The sequence below is a fragment of the Moschus berezovskii genome, chromosome 15, assembly GCF_049115385.1.
Source record: "Moschus berezovskii isolate FMDL1 chromosome 15, NW_MosBer_1.0, whole genome shotgun sequence".
Classification (NCBI taxonomy): Eukaryota; Metazoa; Chordata; class Mammalia; order Artiodactyla; family Moschidae; genus Moschus; species Moschus berezovskii.
This window is the reverse complement of record NC_142474.1, coordinates 36518202-36534641: the sequence shown is the minus strand read 5'-3', so window position 1 is coordinate 36534641 and position 16440 is coordinate 36518202. Positions and strand designations below refer to the sequence as shown.

General features: G+C 41.7%; 1 pseudogene; it reads right to left on the bottom strand.

Annotated features, from left to right (window-relative positions):
- Nucleotides 1-620: 620 nt before the first annotated feature.
- Nucleotides 621-1109, bottom strand: LOC129560024 (mitochondrial inner membrane protease subunit 1 pseudogene; annotated as a pseudogene).
- Nucleotides 1110-16440: the final 15331 nt, after the last annotated feature.

Sequence of the window (16440 nt, the reverse complement as noted above, 5' to 3'; positions counted from 1 at the left end):
CAAACTCTTTGCGTACTTGCAGCCAATCTATTCAGAGGCCCTATCTCTGCAGATTTGAAAACAGTTCCTACCAGGTTTCAGGAGAACTAATATCCTCCATCACAAGCCCACCCCTTGTCCTAACACAATATACCTCTACCTCTACCCTTCAACAAAGAGTTTAACAGTCACCATAATCAAGGTATGGAACATTTCTACCACCTGAAAATGTTCTGACATGTTCCCTTCCCTGACTCTAAGCCTCAGTCAACTACTGACTGATTTTCTGTCTAGGATATACCATTCTATCCACTCACCTGTTAATCCACATTTAGGTTGTTTCCAATTTTTAGTGCCCGTGAATAATGTTTATAACATTTTCAACAGGTTTTTATGTGAACACGTCTTTGATTAGATGCTTAGGAGTGAAATTAGGGATTGTGGATCATAGTATAGGTATATGTCTCACTATAGTAAGTTTTTATTTAACTATAAAAAACTGCTAAACTATTCTCTAAAGTGGCTGTACCATTTTTTTTTTTCTGAATAGTAAATAGTTTATTAGTAAATACATGGTTCCAGTGACAATAATAAGCTTACTGAACAAAAGATAATAATCAAATCAAAATAACAAGTGCTTGCTAATCATCAGAAAATCTGTGACTATTAGGGCTGTCACATAGAAATCCAAAATCACCCAGAGGCCAAATCTAAAGAAGATATGTCCACTTATTAGTTCATATGGAACAAGTCCATAGTACCTAAAATCTGTAGATTACAAACATGACCTGTTGGCACAAAACAATGTCTTTTAAGGAAATCTGCTGGGCTACTGGTGAGAATTTTGTCTTCTTCAAAACCAATTACTCTTTAATAAATATGTAATTTTGGATCACTTGGGCTTTTTGTAATCACAATGTCATCTCTTTGGATACCATAAAAATGTTGATTAAGACCTTCTGCAAAGACAGTATCTGAATTTTGAACTGTAGGCTCCATTGATGGTTCAAAACACATGACAACACTACCAACACATTCAAAAACACCATGGGCTATACAGCCACACTAAATAGTATAGCTAACAAGCCAAAACATTTCCCCAGAACAGCACAAAGCATAGTTCTATGTAGACTCTGCCCTCATTGACCATAGGTCTTTTCAACAAAGCATTCCGTTTTTAGTATAGTTGCAGGGCTTCCAAGAAAAAACATCTAAAGCATGCTTCAAAACATATACACGTGATCCAAATGATTTCAGGATTCCTGGACATGCAGAAGTCTGCCTGGCTGTACCATTCTGTGATCCTATCAGCAAGATATGAAAGTTTTAGCTGGTTCATATTCTTGCCAACAATTAACATTGTTAACCTTTGTATTCTTAGTCATTCTAGTAAATGTGTATTATGTAAAATTTAAATCCATCTCTATTCTAAATATACATGGAAATAATTCCATATAACAATACTAATGCCTCTGAGAGGGATATCACTTAGTTTAAGATGATATTGAGGCAGGAGGTAGCCATTCCCCATGCCCTACCATGTAGACACTCCAAGATGAGACTAGCAGGACAGTTAAGGCAGGAGGCTAAGCTCTGCCCAGATATGAGATAAGAAACCACATATCTCTCATTCTTGAAATCAGGAGAACTCCTCAACTGCAACTGGGCAGAAAGGTTCCTTGGAACTCAAAAGGGGAGTGATGCTAAGTGATGCTAACTACCCATAGGTCTCTTCGGTAGAATCCATTTTGGCTAAGAGATGTGTGGGCACACATGGGAAGGTCTTGAGATATACCAAATACGAACTCTGAATCAGGGAAATCAAAATGATTGGCTAAAGGAAGCCTGGAAGAAATGCCCCTTTGAGTGATTCCAACTACAATGAGGGCACAATTCTGCAACTCTCTCTTTGAGTCTGCCGGTGTGTCTATCCACACATACTATACTTTTTTTCTTCTTAATAAACACTTGTTTCACTACTTTTCGTCTTTGTGGGAATTCGTTTTCTGCAAATCTGCAAAGTCAGGGTCTTGTCACTGACCTTTGGTCTAAGTGGCTAGGATTCAGTGCTCCCACCACTGCTACCCAATCTTCAGTCTCTGGCCAGGAACTAAAGCTCTGCCTCAAGCACCTGCAAGCCAAGGCCACCCAAGATCAATATCAGCTAACATCTTAGCTAGTACTCATTCATATAGTTTTCCCAGTATGCAGAGTTTGGGATCCTGGCTGCTATTCAGGGGCTTTGGCAAAGAGCCCCCATCCAAATGAGGGGAGGAAAGAATGCAGGAGGAAAGGGCAACTCCACTTCCTCCAGATCAAATGACAAAATATCTGGATTGAGTAAACCCTAGGTGGTAGCCTGGTCCTGATTGAGTGGGAGGAAACTTTTCACCAAAAGTCTTGAATTGGATTTCTCCACTACTAAAGCCAACGAAGGTTGAGCCAGATTTAATTATATTTAAGGATATGCTGTGAAAGTGCTGCACTCAATATGCCAGCAAATTTGGAAAACTCAGCAGTGGCCACAGGACTGGGAAATGTCAGTCTTCATTCCAATCCCAAAGAAAGGCAATGCCAAAGAATGCTCAAACTACCGCACAATTGCACTCATCTCACATGCTAGTAAAGTCATGCTCAAAATTCCCCAACCCAGGCGTCAGCAATATGTGAACCGTGAACTTCCAGATGTTCAAGCAGGTTTTAGAAAAGGCAGAGGAACCAGAGATCAAATTGCCAACATCCGCTGGATCATGGAAAAAGCAAGAGAGTTCCAGAAAAACATCTATTTTTGCTTCATTGACTATGACAAAGCCTTTGACTGTGTGGATCACAATAAACTGTGGAAAATTCTGAAAGAGATGGGAATCCCAGACCACCTGACCTGCCTCTTGAGAAACCTATATGCAGGTCAGGAAGCAACAGTTAGAACTGGACATGGAACAACAGACTGGTTCCAAATAGGAAAAGGAGTACATCAAGGCTGTATATTGTCACCCTGCTTATTTAACTTATATGCAGAGTACATCATGAAGAATGCTGGGCTGGAAGAAGCACAAGCTGGAATCAAGATTGCCGGGAGAAATATCAATAACCTCAGATATGCAGATGACACCACCCTTATGGCAGAAAGTGAAGAAGAACTCAAAAGCCTCTTGATGAAAGTGAAAGAGGAGAGTGAAAAAGTTGGCTTGAAGCTCAACATTCAGAAAACAAAGATCATGGCATCTGGTCCCAACACTTCATGAGAAATAGATGGGGATACAGTGGAAACAATGTCAGACTTTATTTTTTGGGGCTCCAAAATCACTGCGGATGCTGATTGCAGCCATGTAATTAAAAGACGCTTACTCCTTGGAAGGAAAGTTATGACCAACCTAGATAGCATATTAAAAAGCAGAGACATTACTTTGCCAACAAAGTTTCATCTAGTCAAGGCTATGGTTTTTCCAGTGGTCATGTATGGATGTGAGAGTTGGACTGTGAAGAAAGCTGATCACTGAAGAATTGATGCTTTTGAACTGTGGTGCTGAAGAAGACTCTTGAGAGTCCCTTGGACTGCAAGGAGATCCAACCAGTCCATTCTAAAGGAGATCAGTCCTGGATGTTCATTGGAAGGACTGATGCTGAAGCTGAAGCTCCAATACTTTGGCCACCTCATGCGACGAGTTGACTCACTGGAAAAGACTCTGATGCTGGGAGGGATTGGGGGCAGGAGGAGAAGGGGACGACAGAGAATGAGATGGCTGAATGGCATCACCGACTTGATGGAGGTGAGTTTGAGTGAACTCTGGGAGTTGGTGATGGACAGGGAGGCCTGGCGTGCTGTGATTCATGGGGTCGCAAAGAGTCAGACGTGACTGAGCAACTGAACTGAAGAATATAAAGTAAGTTGACACTTTCTGAATTTGATTCTCATGGAACAAATTCATATATATGAGCCTAAAATCATATTGAAACTCAGTGACTTCCTAGGAACCCTACAATGGTTCTTAAACTTTTATCAAAACATATAATATTATTTCATTGGAATGGGAAATGAGAAAATGAATTATTGCCATTACTAGAGAAGACAGACTCTTTTCTTTTATAATGTAATTAGTTAATTAATTTTTGTCTGTGCTGGATCTTCGTGGCTGCTTGGGCTTTTATTTTGTTCTTGTGAGCAGGGCCTAAGCTCTAGTTGTGGTGTGAGGGCTTCTCATCACAATGACTTTACTTGTTGTGGACCATGGGCTCTAGGGAGCTTGGGCTTCAGTAGTTGAAGCAAGTGGTCTCTTTACTTGTGATTTGTGGGCTTTACAACACAGGCTCAATAGTTGTGGTGCAGGGGCTTAGTTGCTCCTCAGCATGTGGGATCTTCGTGGACCAGGGATTGAACCTGTGTCTCCTGCACTGGCAAGCAGATTCTTTACCATGAGCTACCAGGGAAGCCCCAAGGCAGACTCTTTTCAAACATTTAAAAGGGATTCTTTGTTGGGAATTTGGGGAAACCATTAGAGATGATTAAGGTGAGAACTGCTGCTGCTGCTGCTGCTAAGTCGCTTCAGTCGTGTCCGACTCTGTGTGACCCCATAGACGTCAGCCGACCAGGCTCCGCCGTCCCTGGGCTTCTCCAGGCAAGAACACTGGAGTGGGTGAACTAGTGGATGGCAAAATCTGGAGAAAGATGTTGTTTATTCTTATTATTTTTGGAGTTACTGTATTTATTAGACCTACTGCTAGGTCTTGTTGTTGAATGTGTTAATATTACAAGCAACAAATATGGTATTTTATCACACACTTGTTTTCTTAATATTTTTATTTCTCTCTTCTACTATAAGTGAATTCTAATGTAAATGTAGGGTTTTCACCCCTTATTTCATGCTTTTTAAAAATGGCATTCTGAGAAGGAGCCTATAGGCTTCATTAGGTAGCAACAATGTATAAGAAGTTCCAGTGCGTGGGTCCATCCCTAGAGATTCTAATTGAACTTCAGTGACACCAGGAAATCTGTATATTTGCTTATACCTGCTGTCATGCAAGGGTGAAACCCTGTGGGGTTAACACCTGTCATACAAGGGATAGGGGCCAATTCTAAAATGTCATACAGAATGAGTAAATGTGATATTGTGATTGATAATAAATATATATTTATGGTATAACCACTTTGGAGACAGTATGGAGGTTCCTTAAAAAACTAAAAATAGGATACATGTATATGTCAGGCTGAGTCCTTTCATTGTTCACCTGAAACTATCACAGCATTGTTTGTTAATCATCTGTACTCCGATACAAAATAAAAAGTTTAAAAGAAAACTAAAAATAAAACTACCATATCATCCAACAATCCAACTCCTGGGCATAGTTTAGGATTAACAAATGTACACTATTTATGAGACAAATAACCAACAAGGACCTAAGGTATATCACCAGGAACTCTATTCAATATTCTGTGATAACCTACATGAGGGAAGAATCTAAACAAGAATGAATATATGTATATGTATAACTGGATCACTTTGCTGTAGACCCAAAGCTAACACAATATTATAAATAAACTCTACGCCAATAGAATTCTTCTAAAAAATTTATATGTGTGTATATATATGTGTGTGTATATATTTTGTATATATATATTTATATGTACATATATATATATTTAGTCTTCATCTTTGTTTCTGGCACAGGCTCCTAAAACTCTTGGATTTTCCAAAACAATAAGCGTGACAAAGGTGTATTTTATTATGCTGATGAGGTAATTTTCAGACTGAACCAAGGATGGGGGCTGGTTGCTAGTGAAACCAACCATGATTGGCAGGTTGGAACTTTGAGTTAAACCTCCCTGACCTCCGGGAAGATGGGGGGAGAAGCTGGAGGTTGATTCAGTCACCAGTCATCTGTGTAATGAAGCCTCCATAAAAACCCAAAAGAATGTAGAGGTTTAGGAAATCTTCCAGGTTGGTGACTACGTGGCAACTGGGGAATGTGGCTCTCTCAGGGAGGGCATAAAACTTTGAGCCTTTTCTCCACAGTATGCCCTATACATCTCTTCTGTCTGGCTATTCCTGAGTCATATCCTTTTATAATAATCCAGTGATCTAGTAAGTAAAATGTTTCTCTGAGTTCCGTGAGCCACTCTAGCAAATCAAACCTGAAGAGGGGGTCCTGGCTATCTCTGACTTCTATACAGTCATCCAGAAATACAGGTGATAACCTAGCCTGAACTTGCAGAGGGAAAGCAGTCTTGCAGGACTGCACTCTTCACCTGTCAGAATGAGTTGAATTGTAGGTACCCAGCTCATGTCTGGAGCAGTGCTTGTTTATGGTATGACCCTATACTCTGCCTCCCTGACCCTGAATCAGAATTGATGGCAGAACCCAAATCATTAAGGAAGCAGTTGATTAGGGAAAGGAAAAACTAATAAAGGGAAAAGTAGGCATCCCCACCCCTTTTCATACCTCAAGGAAGGTATGCCAAGATCAGGGCCCTGGTGGATATGCTATGAATTCTATGCTAGTGGAAAAACTTCCCACCCTCTTACAGCATACACTGATGCCAAATAGTCTAGATTGGAGATGTCAGCTGTTGAATGAAGTTGTCTGGGAATGCCAAACACTTTGCCGCAAGGGCAGTAGGGACCTTGTAGTATGAGGGTTATTGCATTCTCCACATGGCCAAATATCCTGGTCCAAATGCACCAGAGCTCCCACACTGTGTCCAGCTGTTGTCCTGGCTCTGGCAGATTGCTCCTTGATTTAATGAGAATCTGAAGATCATACATCTGTCTTCCTCATCCTGGTTTTATAGATTTTGCCTTTTCACAATAAAGACAATAAGATAAAGATACTGTGTGATGTAGTAAAATGTGTCCAACCCTTTGCAAGACAAGTGACAACCCTAAAAGGAACGATCTGGCAACATAGCTGATTTTCAACAAGCAGCCAGGAGAGAGATATCCAGGCAGCATTTAATGATCACTTGGGTCCAACTCCTACATTTTACTAATAATATACTTTGAGAATCCAGATTCTCAAAGGCTTATCGTTCATTTTCCATTTTGAAAGGCAGTTTAGCAGCAAGAAGATAGAGCCAAGACCCTGAGCCCAGAGAATTTTGTCTCTGAGAGCTTTTAAGGTTTGAGGGACTCCTTTGGAATTTTGAGAACATATTCCAAACACATTTTCTTTTGGCTGTTTGTGACCTGATATTATTGTGAATAGCATGGATCAGTTCATTATTGCCCCATTAACTACCCACTTTACTTGCTGATGATTCTGTGGGTCAGCCTTTGAGTTGGGTGGTCCTGATGATCTCATCTGGGGTCACTGTGGTAAGTGGAATAATGTCCCTCCTTCAAAGATGTTGATGCTCTAATCCCTGATATTAGGTCTGGGTATGTTACATGATCAAAGGGACTTTGTAAATAGAATTAAGTTTATGGACCTTTGGCTAAGAAGATTATCTTTGATTATCTGGATGGGTCCAGTGTAGTCACATGGGCACTTAAAAGTGTAAGAAGAAGGCAGAAGAGTTAGTCAGAGAGATGTAATAGAAGAAGAGATGGGAGAGATCTGAAGTATCAAAGGGACTTGGCCCATCTCTGCTGGCTTTGAATATTGAGGAAAGGATTCATGAGCCAAGGAGTATAGGAACAGACCTCACTAACAGGCAGCAAACAGGGGACCTCAGTCCCACTACTGCAAGAGACTGAATTCTGCCAACAGTCTGAATAAACAAAGAAAAAGATTCTCCCCTAAAACTTCCGAAAAGGAATGCAGCCCTGCTGACAACTCGTTTTTAGCCTGGTGAGATCTATGTTGGAGTTCCAGAACTGTGAGGTGATAAATGCACATTGTTTTAAGCTGGCAAGGTGGTGTTAACTTGTTCTAATAGCAATAGAAAACCAGTACAGTCACCCACATTGCTACAATCAGGCATGACAGTCCGGATGAACTGAGCAGCTCATTTGCATGTCTGGTGGTTGGTGTCAGCTATTGAGTGGACCACTCTCTTCATGGTCTCTTATACTTGAGGAGATGAGGCTGGCCTACTTCACCTGGAAAGAAAGTGAGAGCAGTAGCTAAAAGGGTTTTTAAGGCTTTGCTCAGAACTCCCCACAATGTCATTCCTGCCATATTTTATTTCATTATTTACTATTGTTACTATAATTATTATTATTATTTTGATTATGTTGGGTCTTCACTGCTGCCCACAGACTTCTCTATTTGCAGCAAGTGGGGGCTACTCTCTTGTTGTGGAGCACGGGAACTAGGGTGAGAGGGCTCAGTAGTTGTCCCTGCCACACTTTATTGATCACAGGAAGTGATAAGGTCTGTCCAGACTCAAAGGGTAGAGAAATTATTTCCACTCTTTAATAGGAGGAAATGTAAAGGTATATTGGAAAAGGACAAGTAAAGCTTGGAAAGGAGGAATTTGTGGCCATTTTTCACAATCTGCCAGACAGGAAACTCTTGTGCAACAACATTCTGTAAAAGGGATCTCTTATGTCGCCATCCTGTTGGCATTAGGGGGTGCAGCTGAAAACAGTAAGCATACTCACTTCTCATTCTAAGGAGAGTTGTCAACTCCTGGGGTTGGATGCTTCCCCCTGGTGAGTGGTGTTGGAAGGAAGTGGCTTAGTGGGGAACAGAGTGGAGAAGGGGTGCATTTTCCCATCCCTAAACCAAATAGTTGGGGAGGCTCCAAAGGAATTGCTTAAACAAAGAGATGATTTGCAGGAAGAAGAGATAAACATCTTAATCCTGGCTGCTAGATTATAAATCTGGAGAGGAGACTGGTGATGGGAGCTCATCCATTTGTTAACCACATATTTCTTGGGCACTGTAATGATTAATTTTATGTCAAATTGAGTGAGTCATGGGGTGCCCAGATACTTAGTTAAATATTATTCTGGGTGTGTCTGTGAGGCTGTTTCTGGATGAAATAACATCTGAATTGGTAGTGAAGCAGACTGCCAATCTTAATTTTGATGGGCCTCATCTAATCCTCATCTAATAATGAGCTTCCCTGGTAGCTCAGTTGGTAAAGACAGACCTGAACTCAATCCCAGGGTCAGGAAGATCCCCTGGAGAAGGAAATGGCAACCCACTCCAGTATTGTTGCCTGGAAAATCCTAGGAGCAGAGGAGCCTGGCAGGATATAGTCCATGGTCGCAAGTCAGACATGACTTAGCAACTGGTTTCCTTTCCTTTCTGTCTAATCCACTGAAGGTCTGAAGAAAACAGAGTAGGAAGAATTTGCTCTCACTCTGCCTGACAGTCCTTGAGCTAGGACAGTGGTCTTCTTTAGCTTCTTTTATAAAAAACTTAATTAATCTATTTTTGGCTGTGCTGGGTTTCTGTTGATGCGCAGGGTCTTTCTCTAGTTGCAGTGAGCAGGGGCTACTCTCTAGTTGCAGTGTGTAAACCTCTTATTCTGGTGGCCTCTGTTGTTGTGGAGCATGGACTCTAGAGCAGGTAGCCTTCAGTAGTTGCAGCTCGCAGGCCCTAAAGTACAGGCTCAGTAATTGTGGCACATGAGCCTAATTGCCCCAAGACATGTGGAATCTTCTCCTGTGACCTCTGCATTGGTAGGTGGATTCTTCACAGATCTCTCACCTAATCTGCACATACCTTGGGTTTCCCAGCCTCCGGAACTGTGAGAAATAAAATTTTTGTTGTTTTTAATCCTCCCAGTCTAGGATAGTTTGTTATGGCAGCCTAAATGGGCTAAGATATATATGTCTTAGTATGTATATCATAATTTATATATATATACACATGAGTAAAATTGGTAATTTCACAATGCAGGAGTTAGGGGCCTAGACCCTTTCCTCAGTCAAAAATTCAGATATAACTTTACAGTGAGTGCTCTGTATCTGTGGTTCTGCATCTATGGATTCAATCAACCATGGATGGTGGATCATGTAGTACCACGATACATATTTAGTGAAAGAAATTCAGATATAAATGGACTTGTACAGTTCAAATTCAAGGATCAACCGGATATATTCTTGAGTTTATTTCTCTGAAGAACCCTGACTAATACAGGTTCTTACTGTGCATCAATCATATCTTGTTTTAAGTTCTGGGGATTCAGCACTAAATAAAATGGGCAGTAATTCATGGAGCTTACATTCAACTGGGGAAAACAAACGAAAAAAATCCACAACAAGACAAATGTACAGAAAAATGTTAGAGAAAAGTTAAGGAGAAACAACAAAAGCAGGGGAAAGGAGAGGCTGACATTTTAGATAATGAAGTCCAGATAGGACTCATTGCCAGGATGACATTTGAGAAGACATTTGGATATTTGTGACTCTTGAGAGAGTTGACATATATCCTCTGGAATATGAGGTGCTCATGAACTTAGAGATTGGCAGTGCTTCCTAAGTGTTCTCATTTGAAACAGGGAGGCCCTGATGAAGCAGTCTGTACCAGGTGAGCAGTGACCACGCTGTAGTGTGCCTCAAGAGGAAAGGAGTAGACCCTTTTCCTCACCTTGTTTCTCAGCCTGAGGGCATGAGCAGGAACCTCAAGGGATGCCCAGTCTTTTTTATGAAAGAGCACAGGGTAGAATAGAAACTGATGTCAAGAGGCTGCCCTAGGAGATGTTTCACCTTGTAGAGGGCCTGCAGCCTGGGGCTGGCAGAGGCTGAGGGGACACAAGACTGCCACTGCCTGAAGGGGTCTTCAGTGGAAAACGTTCTAGATGATGTTATGTAGCACTCCAAAAGCACCACATGCACCATCTCAGTAGAGCCCACCAACTATGTGGGGGTCCCCAGCTGAGGGAGTCCTCCTAGGAGGCCAGTCATAGGAGAAGGTCAGAGGGCAGAGCCTCATCTTCTCATGGGAAGAGTTCAGGGTGGGGAGGGGAAGAATCCTGGAACATGGATTTCCAACTCTCTGAGAGGGTGAGTCTAACTTCCTGATGATCTTCTGTTTGGAGGTATGTAACAAGTTATTTAAGGTAGTTTAAGAGAAAGAGGAGAATTTATGATACTTATATTGGCTTAACTCACAGACCAGGAAGCAGATGTAGGAGGGCTTCAGGAAGGAAGGGAGCCTGCAACAGGAACCTCTCTCTCATCACTGATTCTCTTGCCCATTCTCTTCTCTCTCTCCATCACTCTATCTCCCTTCCTCCCTTCATCCCTTTCTCTCCCTGCAGACTGATTTTCTCTGCTTCTCCTACCCATCACTGCACTATGATCCTGCAAATCTCCTTAGTTCTCATGAGAGAGCCCCCAGCTTCCTGTAGACAGTTGGCATGTTCTCTCTCCCAATACAAGATTCCAAGGAGAAAGGATGTGATCAAATCAGCACAGGCAGAAACCCAGCTTGGGTTCAGCCAACTATAGCCAGATGTTGGGAATGTGCTATATGATCATTGCTGCAGCCATCCCATAGATGCAGACCAGAGGACAAGGATGTGCATGCAAGAAGTTTATTTGGTATATGATCCCAGGAAGCACCTGCAAGGGAGCAGCAAAATGACATAGGGAAAGGAAGGAAGCCATAGATATGTTATTAATAGCGAAGGGTGGGCAACTGTGCCTCAGTTCCACAAAGACTTCTAGGAGAGGGAGAAGAGCACACCTCAGAGCTGTCCAACCTAAGGGGTGAGGGAGCTGGGGCACTTATCCACCATCTCTTATCAGTCACTGAGGGCTGCTCCCAGAGGTATTAATTCCCTGCCCTCCCTGGAGTTAGCTCAAGTGGAAAACCCAAGCACTTGCATCAAGAAGCATTTGGTATGAATGATGAGAGCTCTATGGTCAAGGCATAAACAGCACCTGCTATAGATAACATTCAGGAATGGGAAGAGGGTCTCAAAAGAGCATGGTTAAAAACGTGATTGGAGAAAATAAAATTTTCAATACCTCTCTGCCTTAGATTTCCTAATGAATTGACAGTATCCATGAATTAAACTGTGAAGAACTTACTAGCCCAAGAGCAGTCACATGTGTAGTAGAAATGGACATAGACAGGCAGAGAATCTGTCCTATACTATGAGTGATTTGAGGTGAGGAGGGAATTGAATTTTTGTTTTAAACGTACTACATTTGCTAGAAGCCATTAAAATGTGAAAACAGGTGATAGAGGAGCAATGAATGATTGTTTTCTTTCCTTTACATCGTTATAATGATGTTTGTGTAGTAATTAGACTTGAGAGTAAAACAATGCTCCTAAAATGCTTTCTTGTTTTTATCTTAAAAAAAAAAATGCCCTCCATCTTTAACTTTAGGGGCTCAAAGTCATATTTTTTAATGGCCTCCAGAGCTCGGTTAGTGCAAAGTCTTCTTTGAAAATAATGGAAAGTTTATGCTCAGTCTCTTTAGTGCCTGGAGCAAGACAGCAAATGAGACCCAAGATAATTTAGGGCTCAGGGTTTCAGATGACACTGAGACTTAAGTGATCATATGGAGAGAGGAAGCGTTGCACCCAAGGGGCTTTGGTTACTCATTTATATCACAAGTGTAACCAGAGATGTCTGGAGGCAGAGGGTCCTGGTGGGAGCAGAAACATCTCCCCAACAAATGGTGCTGCATGTACTCCTCTGGGTATCCTCCCCACTTCTTGAGATAAGAGGTGAATTCTACCAACAGCGTGGAAATGTCCTCTCCGCATATTTTCGAGCCCAGATTGTTAAGAACATAGAGTTCTCCTTGGTATATGATTCCCCTACAGTCTTGAAAATGTCTTAAAACAGTTCACCAGACATAAAAAATAGTTACATCAAAATCTTTTAAAAATTGCCCTTTAGGGTCTTCCCTAGTGGTCCAGTGGCTAAGATTCCATACTCCCCATGCAGGGGCCCTGGGTTTGATCCCTGGTTGGGGAACTAGATCCCACATGCTGCACCTAAAGATCCCGTGTGCTGCAACTAAGACCTGGCACAGCCTAAATAAGTTAATAAATATATATTTTTAAATGGTCTCTAAAAAATAGTGTAACCATATCTGTTCTCCCATTTAAAATATTAATGGGAAATACTCAAAATATTAGTAAATCTTGTTTGTTCCTGAGGGTTAGAATTACACTTGATTTTTACTTTTAACTTTTATCTGTAGTGTCTATATTTTTTACAATAAACATGTATTATATATTTATGTATATTTTTTCTAAAGATGGGGAGTGAGAAAGACTCAAATTCAAAAACCAAAAAGAATTTGTCTTTATAAATATTGAATACTGCTTGAGTCAGAAGTCACCAAAAATAAATTTGAAAGATAAGGGATAGACTGAGAGAAAATATTTGCAATAAGTATAGTAGGAAAATAATTTTGTATACATATATATGATTCAAATAAAAAAGAAAAAATAATCTGATAAAAATCAGACAAAAGATAAAAGAAATTTATGGAAGTTGAAATTAAAATTTCCAATAAACAAATGAAATGGTCTCAACTTCACTAAAAACCAAGGAAATAGAAGTTACAACCAGTGGGAAATATAATTTTTGCCTACCAGCTTAAGAAACATTTTAAAAATTGGTAACATCTAGAAATGGCAACCCATTCCAGTGTTCTTGCCTGGAGAGTCCCAGGGACAGCGGAGCCTGGTGGACTGCTGTCTCTGGGGTCACACAGAGTCGGACACGACTGAAGTGACTTAGCAGCGGAGTCTGTAAGAATGTGAATTCTCTTAGAAAATTTAAAAATCAAATAGTATCCATTGTCTCCGAGGATAGGTATTATTGAAAATTCTTTCCCCAAAGAGAACCTGGTGTTACACATCAACACTTTAAGTGTGCATACCCTGCATTCCAATTTTAGGTACCTAGCCCAGAGAAGGGCTTCCCTGGTGGCTCAGAGGTTAAAGCGTCTGCCTCCAATGCGGGAGACCCGGGTTCGATCCCTGGGTCGGGAAGATCCCCTGGAGAAGGAAACGGTAACCCACTCCAGTATTCTTGCCTGGAGAATCCCATGGACGGAGAAGCCTGGTAGGCTACAGTCCACGGGGTCGCATAGAGTCGGACACGACTGAGCGACGGAACGGAACGGAACGGAGCCCAGAGAAATAGTTACCCACATGCACAAGAGAGTATGTACAAGAAATAGCATGAGTCATAAAACACTGGAAACAATGCAAATGTCCAGCACGAGAGAATGGCTATGTGTAAACTATGATTCATCCATGCTGTTGAAAACCATGCTATAACTAAAAAAATTAGGAAGACTTATACATAATGATGGGCTTCCCTGGTGGCTCAGAGGGTAAAGCATCTGCCTGTGATGCGGAAGACCCAGGTTCAATCCCTGGGTCAGGAAGATCCCCTGGAGAAGGAAATGGCAACCCACTCCAGTATTCTTGCCTAAAGAATCCCATGGACAGAGGAGCCTGGTGGGCTACAGTGCATGGGGTCACAAAGAGTCGGACAGGACTGAGTGACTACACTTAGCCCTTATACATAGTGACATAACAAGATCTTAAGGATAAGGGCAACATGGTGAAGCAGTTACCAATGAAGGCTTTAACACCAGCTGGCCTGGATTCAAATCATAGTGCTGGCCCTTCCTGCCTGTCTGTACTCTAAGCATTCCAGTCTTCCACTCTCCCGTTTGTAAAATGGGAAAAGTAATAGTATTTGCTTCCTGTGCTGTGCTTAGTTATTCAGTCATCTCCAATTCTGTGACCCCATGGACTATAGCCCGCCAGGCTCCTCTGTCCCCGGGGATTCTCCAGGCAAGAATACTGGAGTGGGTTTCCATGCCCTCCTCCAGGGGATCTTCTCAACCCAGGGATTGAACCCAGGTATCCTGCATTTCAGGCAAATTCTTTACCATCTGAGTCACCAGGGAAGCCCTAGTGTTTTTCTTTTCTTTTTTCTCCCTTTTTTGAGAATTAAGCAGATCAATGCGTGTAAAGAATTTTGAATTATGCCTGTCTCATAGAAATGTCTTTCCCTGGTGTCTCAGATGGTAAAGCGTCTGCCTCCAATGAGGGAGACCCGGGTTCGATCCCTGGGTTGGGAAGATCTCCTGGAGAAGGAAATGGCAACCTACTCCAGTACTCTTGCCTGGAGAATCCCACGGACAGAGGAGCCTGGTAGGCCCCAGTCCATGGAGTCACAAAGAGTCGGACACGACTGAGCGACTTCACTTTCACATAGAAATGTATCAATACTCTTAGCTGTCATATGTTATTAGTTGAGAAAAGCAAGTGGTAGAAGACCAAGAATGATATTTCCACCTAAAAAGCACAATGTGAGAGTTGCAAGTTAAGTTTTATTTCGGGAAAAATGAGGACTGCAGCCTGGGAGATAGCACTTCAAATAACTCAGAGAAACTTCTCCAAAGAGGTAGTGGGCAAAGGACAGTATGTGTGATTTTGGTGAAGGGGGAGTTCAACGCAATCAAACACTTAAAAGGTTTCTGCTAGTCATGAGGAGCTTCTGTCACCATGAAGGGATTTAGTGCTTTTGCAGATGTGAGGAGATGCAAGGATTGGGATCATGAAATCTAACTATCTAAAGACCTGTTCCACCTGGAGCACAAAGTACCTCATTCTCCGCCTGGAACTCCCTTCAGGGTGTGTCAAAAGTCAACAGCATAGATTCAATCTCCACAGAGGCAGATGGCAAATGCCCTTGCATCCCTGTGTGCTAAGTTGCTTCAGTCGTGTCCAACTCTTTGCAACCCTATGGACTGTAGCCTGCCACATAGCCCGCCAGGTTCCTCTCCATGGGGTTCTCCTCCAGGGGACCTTCCCAACCCAGGGATCGAATCTGTGGCTCCGGTGTCTCCTGCATTGCAGGCAGATTCATTACCACTAGCGCCACCTGGGAAGCCCTGGCAATTGCCCTTGGCAAGCACCAATTTGTAGCTGACAATATCAAAGCTTTAATATTAAAGATAATATTTCTATGTGCACATGTCTATACTCACATAGATAACAGTTTGGAGAAAACACACCACATTAAATAGCAATGTTTATTTTTGGAAAAAGGAGGGGCTCGGATGTGGCTGAGACAGCCAAGGGCCTTTTTCTGTCAACTCTACACTTTGTATTGATTATTTTTTCATAACAATAAATGTAACTTGTGAAAATACCATAAAAATCTATTAAAATATCTTAAAATCTTAAAGCCGCAGCCTCACACATGAACACACACACACACAGCTGTATCTAAAGCAAGGCAATAAAGGCTTTGACTCTAAGCTCTAAGATACAGACTTACAAGTGTTTTACTCAAAGAAGTCAAGCAATTGTGCAATTTTCAGTGCTGTTTTGTGTCTATTAGGGCTTTATAAGTAACTTCCTTAGCAATATGAAAACAAATGTGCAGAGGCCTTGGTTAACAATACCTTGTAGAAATAGGAAGGTACAAATGATCTGTTAACAACCATGATGCCCTCTAGACTTGACTGGGGGCCAATTTTGCGTAACTTTCATCAGATATTGTTACCAAACACAGGTTTGTACACCTAAGACACAGTGAAGTCAAAGAAGCCAAAACATCAGAGTTTGGAGCAG